Source organism: Nannospalax galili, unplaced genomic scaffold, assembly GCF_000622305.1.
Source record: "Nannospalax galili isolate Female #2095 unplaced genomic scaffold, S.galili_v1.0 scaffold8262, whole genome shotgun sequence".
Classification (NCBI taxonomy): domain Eukaryota; kingdom Metazoa; phylum Chordata; class Mammalia; order Rodentia; family Spalacidae; genus Nannospalax; species Nannospalax galili.
Genome location: NW_008348234.1, coordinates 28,406 through 37,231, shown reverse-complemented (window position 1 = coordinate 37,231; position 8,826 = coordinate 28,406). Strand labels below are relative to the sequence as shown.

General features: G+C 40.7%; 1 long non-coding RNA gene across 1 annotated transcript; it reads left to right on the top strand.

Annotated features, from left to right (window-relative positions):
* The first annotated feature begins 2,385 nt into the window (after positions 1 to 2,385).
* On the top strand, positions 2,386 to 6,457 carry LOC115072366. The gene is made up of 3 exons (XR_003851408.1): positions 2,386 to 2,486; positions 3,468 to 3,643; positions 6,399 to 6,457. It is a non-coding gene; the product is annotated as an uncharacterized LOC115072366 (long non-coding RNA).
* The last annotated feature ends 2,369 nt before the right edge of the window (positions 6,458 to 8,826 follow it).

The window sequence follows — 8,826 nt, the reverse complement described above, 5'->3', positions numbered from 1 at the left end:
CTATTTTCATAGAAAGTTCATAGAAAGTTTCATCTTTTTCTAAGAACTCATGCTTTTCTTCCAGACTTTCCAATTTATTAGCATATGATTTTCCAAGCTACTCCATAAAAATAGCGAATATTTTATTGACATATTGAAATATCTCCCTTTTCAACTCCATCTATTTAATTCAGGTGTTCTATCTCTTCTTCTTAGATGAAAAATGGTTTGTCACTGTGCTTGTCTCTTCATGGGTGTAATTTTCTTCCACATTAATTCATTGTATTGTTCTTTTGATATTTTTTTTTTTGTCTTTTTGACACGGGGTCTCCCTTAGCCCCAGATAGCCTAGAACTTGCTATGTAGACCAGGCTGGCCCTGAATGCAGAGATCCTCAGGCCTCTGTCTACTCAGTGCTAAGATTAAAGGCTAAAGGCATTTACCACAACTGGCTGTTCTTTTAATCTTAATATTTTTAGTTTTACCTCAAACTTTGTAACATGCTTGTTACACTATTTCAGATTGATTTGTTCTTTTGTTTGTTAGACCTTTGGGCCCATTTGTAAAGGGAAATGTCTTCCACAGCCAAAGTCTCTTGCTTGTTAAAACATCCCAGCATGTCTGTGTCACCCCAGTCCTCATGGATGACTTTGATAACCTGGCACTGACCTTAACACTCTGTGAAGATGTCACCATACTTGATGAATTCTGTTTTATCTTTATTTTTTTCAATTTCTTAGTTCCTTATTTATTTTCTTATTTGTTAATTTCTTCTTTTTTGATTTGTAATATATTTATGGAGTTTTTGTGAATTTCATGTAATACCTACTTCCCACTTTAAGCTTTAAGCTGTCACAGGACAAGACAGACAAATTGACAAAAACCATAGTCTTTGAGTGCCTTGAAGGATGCTGCCTTTTGCAGTGGTCTTGAAGAAATATTAGCTGCTGTGTGTCTTATCTATTCAAGTAGCTGCAATTCTTCTGGCCTCAGCAATAGAGCATGATACTGCAAATGTCAGAATCCTTGCGCACACTTGCCTGAAATACCTGCTTTTGTAGAAATTCTGACTGGTTAAGTTTCATATAATAATTTAAGGATCACCTATACTTTGGAAGTCTCAAATCCACCAATATGATTACTGCCAAGAGAAGATATAAAATATCCTATAAAAACCTGTATGTATTTCTGTTCTGTGCCTCAATATCTCTGGAGCAGGTTAGCTGTCATGTAGCCAAGGATAAACTTCCTCTGCTTATTGAATATCTTTGATTCTTCTCCCCTGTCGGGGTCAGCCTCAGGGTAATTTTCATAACAATATGCTTTGAACTCCCTGTACATATGTGTGGTTCTTTTTGAGTTCTGTATCTTACATTTCTTTTAAATTGCACTCTTAGGGAGCGTTGCTATGGAATTGGTGCTTTTTCTTAGGGGTGGGGGATGATGGAGCTCAGTTCTGTAGAATGTGAATCAAGGACAAGATAGAATCTAGCTGTCTTTTGAAAGCAAGTGACTGGACATTGGTGGAACATTACCTCCTAGCCTCAAGGGCAGAACCCTGCCTTGCAACAGCAAGAATGATAACGGATGAGATTGTGTTTTCCTTTCTCATGGACTGGAGCTCTGGCAAAGGGTTTGGTTTGGTTAGTAAGAGAAAAGAAGAACAGCATTTTACTTTGAGCATTGCTTGATTTATGGTTTGCATGCTGTATCCTTGACTGATCCTGCTCTTAGGTATAAAGAGCCACTTTTAGAATTAAACTTGCCTCTCTTGACCTGAGAGTTGGCTCCTTTGCCTTCATTCATTTCAACATCCACCTGTAGACCTGAGCCTCTGTGGGAGGTGGGGGGACATATTTTCTTGGTTTATCATAGTTTTAGTATTTGGGGGATGGGCTTTGCGTATATCTAGGGTGTTTGTCGACTTTAACTTTTTTTTTTTTTTTTATCCCAGGGGTGTGGAATCCCAAGGTGAGGGTTCAGGCTGGGTGTCTTTGGGGGTGTCTCAAGAGGACTGAAACCAGGCTGGGGTGCTAGGTAGGGGCATAGGGTGTCTTACTAGGTCCAGGTGTGGTCTATGCTAACAGCAACCCTGTAAAGAAAGAGGCTGCTTACTGAGTCCTGGACTAGACTGACAGCTGGAGCCACTTGTTTGGGATTTAGTAGAGTGTGCAAGGGGCGGGGTCTGAATGGGTCGGGGACAGTCACCTGTGTCAGAGGAGTTAGAGACTAAAGAACTGGAGCAAAGTCAATGTGAGTAGAGAAGGGGCGTGGCATGGGTGGAGTCGGAAGAGTGAGGCAACCGGAACTTGGGACGGAGTGGGCGGGGTCAGAGCCCTGGCCTAGAGGCTCCCGGGTGTGGCAGGATCCTGGGGTATTGAGGGCCTGAAAAACTAGGGCGCACTCCACACCGGAGCAGGTTGGTGTGGACCCTGAGGTGGCGGAAGCGGAAGGGGTCTTGGCGGGATGCAGAAGTTCACTGCGGCCAGTGGAACCACGGCGGAGAGGTTGGTGCAGAGCTGATGCGGGGTGGGTCGGCGAGGGCCCAGCAGGTCAGAGGAGAGTGTGGGCCCAACCACGGGCGTTTTGAAAGACTCCTGGTCATGTGATCGGCGTGGCTCTGAACACTGTGCTGCCAGAGTTGGGGCCTCCAAGCAGAGGCGGTCAGCGAAACTCACCCAGGATTTAAACATTATTTATGCTTACTTTACAGCAAGGATCGCAGGTCCCCAAATTCGGTTGCGGGTACCTTGTCCTGTGCATTGTCTTTGATTTAGATTATTAAAGGTTTTTATATTCAGTCAAGATCTTCCTGTTTTCCCAGCTGGCCTGAAACTCATTTATGCAGACCAGGCTGGCCTTGAACTCACGAAGATCCAACAAGCCTCTGCCTCTGCCTCCAGAGTGCTAGGGTTAAAGGCCTTTTCCAACACCAGGCTTGTGTGCACTACTTGAATTAATGTGCTGATGTTTGCAAATATGACAGAGTGATGGCCAGTGTATAGGAATTACCCTATATCAATGGTACCTCCCCTTGCTGTTGTGGAAAAACAAAGCTCTTCCAGTTTAAATTCATCCATGTATTCTAATTTCCATGTTCTGCTTTTCTGTATCTAAGGGAGTGGCGTTTGGGCCAGGGGTCTTGCCATGTTTAGAGAACTTCTTAGAATTAGTTCCAGAACGATTGATTCTAGATTGTAGAGAATCAGAACATGTATTTTATTGGACACCCACAGGTATAAACATTAATATTTCATCTGAAATATATAATTTATAATATTAATCCAGGATTAAAATGTATATTCTTATGTGGAGATCTTAAGTTTAGATCCTGTAGTCCAAAGAAACAAACAGTATGCATGCTGAGCATGAGGATATTCTGCCGTACTATTTCCACAGTTAGAAAACACATTAGAGAATATGACAGTGTCAGAAAACATCCCTACATCAAAAATTCCTCTCATTCTCTTCGGTCTCCTTGATTCAAGAAAAGCAATCTGCCTGTGGACAGATGGTCAAACTGTTATTGTTCATTTTCTGGTGTGTTGACATTTGGTGAAGTGGCTGAGGACTTCTCGCAGGAGGAGACGGAGTGCCTAGATCCTGCTCAGAGGACTTTATACAGAGACCTGACAGCAGAGATTTGCAGCTCTCATTTCTGTGGGTGAGAAAGTTTCTCTTAAAGAATTCCTTACTCACATTCAGACTTCTTTGTTGAACAGCTGTGTGCTTGTATGTGTGTGTTAAGTCTGTGTGAGAGAATGTCACATCTCATAAAGTGAAATTCTCAGAGGAGAAAAGAACACTGTAATGTAATTGTGTCTGTTCTCATCTTTGTCCATTGGGAGGGGTTGTGCTTATTTCATTTTGTTCCATGGTCAATTCAGAAATTATACAATATAATATTGCCACTCATTCACAAAGTTCCGTTTCCAACCTGGAATTTGGGTTGAGCTGTAATTAGAGGTAGAACACTAGTCATGCAACCTGAAGAATCTCCTTAAATATCAGTGTTCTGACAGAATATTCCAATTGGAGAGTCATTGGTAGAATTCCCTGTCGTGTTCTCTCTTTATCTATTGAGCTCACTACTGTGTTAGAAATCCAGGTCCTTTCTAAAGGCTCACATCATGAACCACCCAGCACAGGAATACAAGGGTGCTAGAGCATTAAGTGTGTTGGTGTCTTGTGCATTAAGCTATGACCACCTGGATCCTGGGGGTGATGGTGATATCCAGAAACACACTCAACAGATAGGTGGCCCTGTGGGACACCCCCCTGCACAATTTGCAAGTGTGGAAAAACATTATCATCAATTACTAGAAATTGCATTTTGAGACAGGGAGTCAGACATCCATAAATTAAAATGCAATGTTATGGGACAGCTTCTACTTTTTAATACTAATTTTTAAATATTTTTACTTATTATTTTTATTTTATGTGTATGAGTGTATTTCCTGCATGTATATAAATGCACCTGTGCCAGGCAATGCTCACTGAGGTCAGAATAGGGCATCAGATCCCCTGGAACTGGAGTTACAGGTGTTTATTAGTAGCCATCTGGGTGCTGGGAATTGAATCCAGGTCCTTTGCAAGAGCAGCCATTGTTGCTGAAGCATCTCTCCAGCCTGATAATATTAATTTTTGACAAAGAAGAACTATATGTATTTAGGAGGTGTAATGTGATATTTTGTTCTCTACATACATTATTGAAATTGACTATTAACACATTTATTTATTACTTCATGAATTCTCATATTAAAATGTATATACTGGAGGAAATTTCACAGGACAGTTTTGAGACTGAGCATTGCCTTGTAAGTCTAATTATTCTAAAGCAACTGCTCCTTCAGTATTGAAATTCAAAATTTCAACATGAAATTTCAAGAATTTGAGAAACTTAATTTCAACCAAAGCCCTCCCAAGTCATCAGAAGAGACACATTTAATGTTTCAGTTAAGTACATGATCAATCTGAGTTTAAAAAAAAAAAAAGTTTCTGTTCTGCTTTCTTTTGAATTTGATGCCCAACCTACATGTCCCTCAGTAAGTTTGGTACATTTACACTCTGGAGCTCTACTGAATGGTAGAGGAAAAGGAAGTCATGGAGTTTTCAGTGAATGGATGGAGCTCGAAATGGCTGTACTGAGATCAACCAGATGCCAAAGAACAAGTCACAGGTGTTCTCTCTCTAGTGCAGCTCCTACCACCAAATCCTGGATGCTCAAAGGAAGTGAATTCAGTGTGGCCTGGAGATATAGTCACTTCCCAATTATGGCAGCATTGTTTGAGGAATATGGAATCTACTAAATGTCCATTAAGAAATGAACGATTCATTGAAATGTGATATTTCTATAGAATCCACCACAATTTGGTCATAGAAAAGAGTGGGATATTCAGATACTTGAGAACAGGATTGATCTGGTGGACACTTCACCAGGTAAAGGAAGTTGAAACACAAACACTACATGATCTCAACTATAAGAGAAATAGAAAAAGAAAAGATAGGTGATAGACATTGAAGGTACAATAGTTTGCAGGGAATGCGGAGAATGTGGGGTAAGAGAAACAGGTGATGGCTTCATGCTTTAACTAAGCTCTACTGTTCTTTGTCTAGGATCATATAAAATTTACATGTGGATATATCAATAACTTACTAAATCAATCTCCTGTGTATATGTCTAACAAAATATCAGGGATACCTCATAAGTATATAAAATATCATTTCATCACACAATAAAGATTGCATTTTTATTAAAAGTTATTTCATGTGTAGGAATGTTGTGCTTGCATGTGTGTAAGGGTAGCCATGTGAGCCATGTCTGTGGAGGCCTGAAGACAGTGTGGGAACCCCTGGAACAGGTGTTACGTACACTTGTTGGCAGCATGTGGGTTCTGCAAACTGAGCTCAGGTCCTCTGCAGGAGCAGCCAGTATTACTGACCTCTGAGCCATCTCTCCAGCCCCAAGAATAGACTTTTAAAACCCACAATGAAGGACTCTTGAGCTTTAGCCTTTAAAAGAAAAACTCTCCCTTGTGCCTCCCCCACAGATTCTGTCTGTGAAGCTCAGTAGAAGCATCAGTGCTGTTTCATTAACAGTCACAGGCAGAAGACAGTGAGGCTGGGGGTCAGCTGCCAGTGCTTCTGAAGGAAAGCTTAGTGTAGCCTCTATTCCAAAGGATGAAAACTGTGTTACTCTGCCTTGTTTAGGTAAGGAGGTGAGGTGGTTGCATTCCCATGAATGTAGTAGGAATTCTTGATCTTGTTGGCAGGGCGGCCACTGAAAGGCAAGAAAGCAGCTAAGTTCAATGGGGTCTCCATGTTGAGCTCTTTCTTCCCACACATCTACTGTGAAGGCAGACAGTGAGAACGACCTGTTTTGTTTTCTGAGGTGCTTCTTCCTCTTGCTATATTGGTAGGTGAAGTGGATATTCAGTGAACTGAAAGGAAGATTTTGAAAGAAAGAGAAGACAGTTTATGTAAGATTGCCTGGAAAGGAAACTCACAGAAGCAGGAGAGAGATGGCTTCTTTACAGGTCAATACATCCAGGGGCCTTCACCCAATACACTTCTTTCTCTAAATGTTTGATGTTTTGAACTTGTAACCTTTTCTGATCCAGAAACTAGCTATGTAGACCAGGCTAGCCTGGATCTCACAGAGATCCTCATGCCTCTTCCTCTTGAGTCCTGGGAGTAAAGGCCTGCTCCACCATGCTCGGGCCACCTTAACTCTTCATATGGACCACCTATGTAGCATGTCCACCTCTCCATTTTGTCCTCCAATGCTTATTTTTTCCAGACTATTCCAATGAATTCATGACAAACCTAATCAAAAATGTTTCTGATTTGATAGGTGAAAATTCAGACATATCAGTCTTCAGTTCCTAAGGAGGGTGGACTTGGGTCCTCGTAAGCCACTGTATCGTTGTTTGAATTGTACATAAAAGATATTTTTGTTTTATATTATTCTTGTATTACATTGCTCAACATTTAATCCCACCCACATCACTGGTCCAATTGTATGTGCTGCTGGCTGTATTGATGCCAGTATTTTGTCTCCTGGGAGTTGATTCCCTTGGTTGAGCTGCTCTACAGCAAATCCCAGACTTTGACATTGTTTTTAATTTATTAGGAATAAGTTTTCTCCTGGTAGTTTACAGAGTGAAGCACGTGAATCATGACATTTACTGCAGGATCTCTCCTTTTATCACTGTAGTTCTCTTCCTTTCTTTGGAAAAAGAAACCTTTCTCACTTGTTTGCTAAATCCTGAGTTTCCAGGTGGAGATTCTGAAGCAGGCCTCTTTCTCTCTGTGGGTATTTCTACTTCACACTCTGTCACAGCACTGCCTCCATTACTGGTTCTTTGATCCTCAGAAAAGAGCTTCCTTTAGCAAATGTTCCACACATATAGTTCTCAGGTTTTGTAATCATTTGTATACACAACACGAACAATGTTGAGTCAGTGGATCTTGTCTTCATGTTTCCATTTATCCTCAGTGAGGAGCCCAGTTCTCAGATTCTCTTACTGTGGTGTGCATAAGTCAGTTAGTGTGTTGTTTCATGGTAAATTTTAGGTAGGTAAATGAGGAGAAAAGAAGAAATCACTATAAAAGTATTGTTAGACTACTTATGCACTGCTGTTTCTGTACTTTCTACATTACATGCATGGCATAGGATTTTCTTTACAAGGATTGTGTCTTCTTGCTGTGGAGGGAGAGCACACATAGTTCTTTATCTTCCACCATGTTCTATTCAGTGCTCTTGGAGAAAGTGTCTTTTGTGCCAGGGTTGCTGACCCCACTGCAAAGTCTGTTAGGAAAGGGTAAAGTCAGGCCCAGCCACAGATCATGTTAAGGTAAAAATCTATATTTTACCTATGACTACAGTGCATGGTTATAAGCAGACACCAGATTGAATTCATGAAAAGACTTATATGTCATTTTGAATAATTCAGATTTCTCCTCTAATTCAGAAGTTGTTTACTCATTATTTCTTTCTTTCTTGGGTCCAGTACCCTGTTTGAGTGCACATGGTCTCATTGATATTTTTCATTTTAGGATCCACTGATATTCAAGGATGTGTCCATTGCCTTCTCCCAGGAGGAGTGGGAATACCTAGACTCTGCTCAGAGGGCTTTGTACAGGGAGGTGATTTTGGAGAACTACAGCAATCCAGTGTCTGTAGGTGAGGAGATTTTTCTATCAGTATTTTTACTGTTCTCCATCCTTTCATAGACAACAGTCTACTTTGTAGAAACATTAGTTTTGCTGTGTAGGTCTTGGATTCCTTAAATTTACGAATTAGAGTATTGGGTATATCTGTGCATCATTTCCACTTGTTAGAGGAATTATTTTTTTATTATAGAGCAATTATTATTGTTCATTATTTTTGGAGTTGATTTCAGCCTCCCATTAATACATGATACTGCAGCCAGAATCTTAAGGTTCCATTTCCATAGCTGCATTTTGAATCGTTGATAGAACTCAGTGTATGAAAACTGAAAGAATTCCTCTATATTCTAATGAGTCTGTCCTAAAATAGATATTGAGAAATTAGTTGGAGAGTCATCTCTTATTCTCTGTATTTCCAGTGGAGCACAGTGCTGTGATAGAAATCACATACTTTCTAAAGAATCCAGCAAGCACATGCACCTCTTTTTCATACATAGGTTGTGCTGTGTGTAAGCCCATTCTGGTCTCCTGTCTGGAAGAAAACAAGGAGCCCTGGAATGTTATTAGAAGGGAGACTGTAGCCAACCTGGTAGGACTCAGTGGAGGGGCCCAGGTGCAAGGACCTAAGGAAAGAGGGATTAAGACCTGAAAAATGTTTTGCCATAGTCTGTTGCA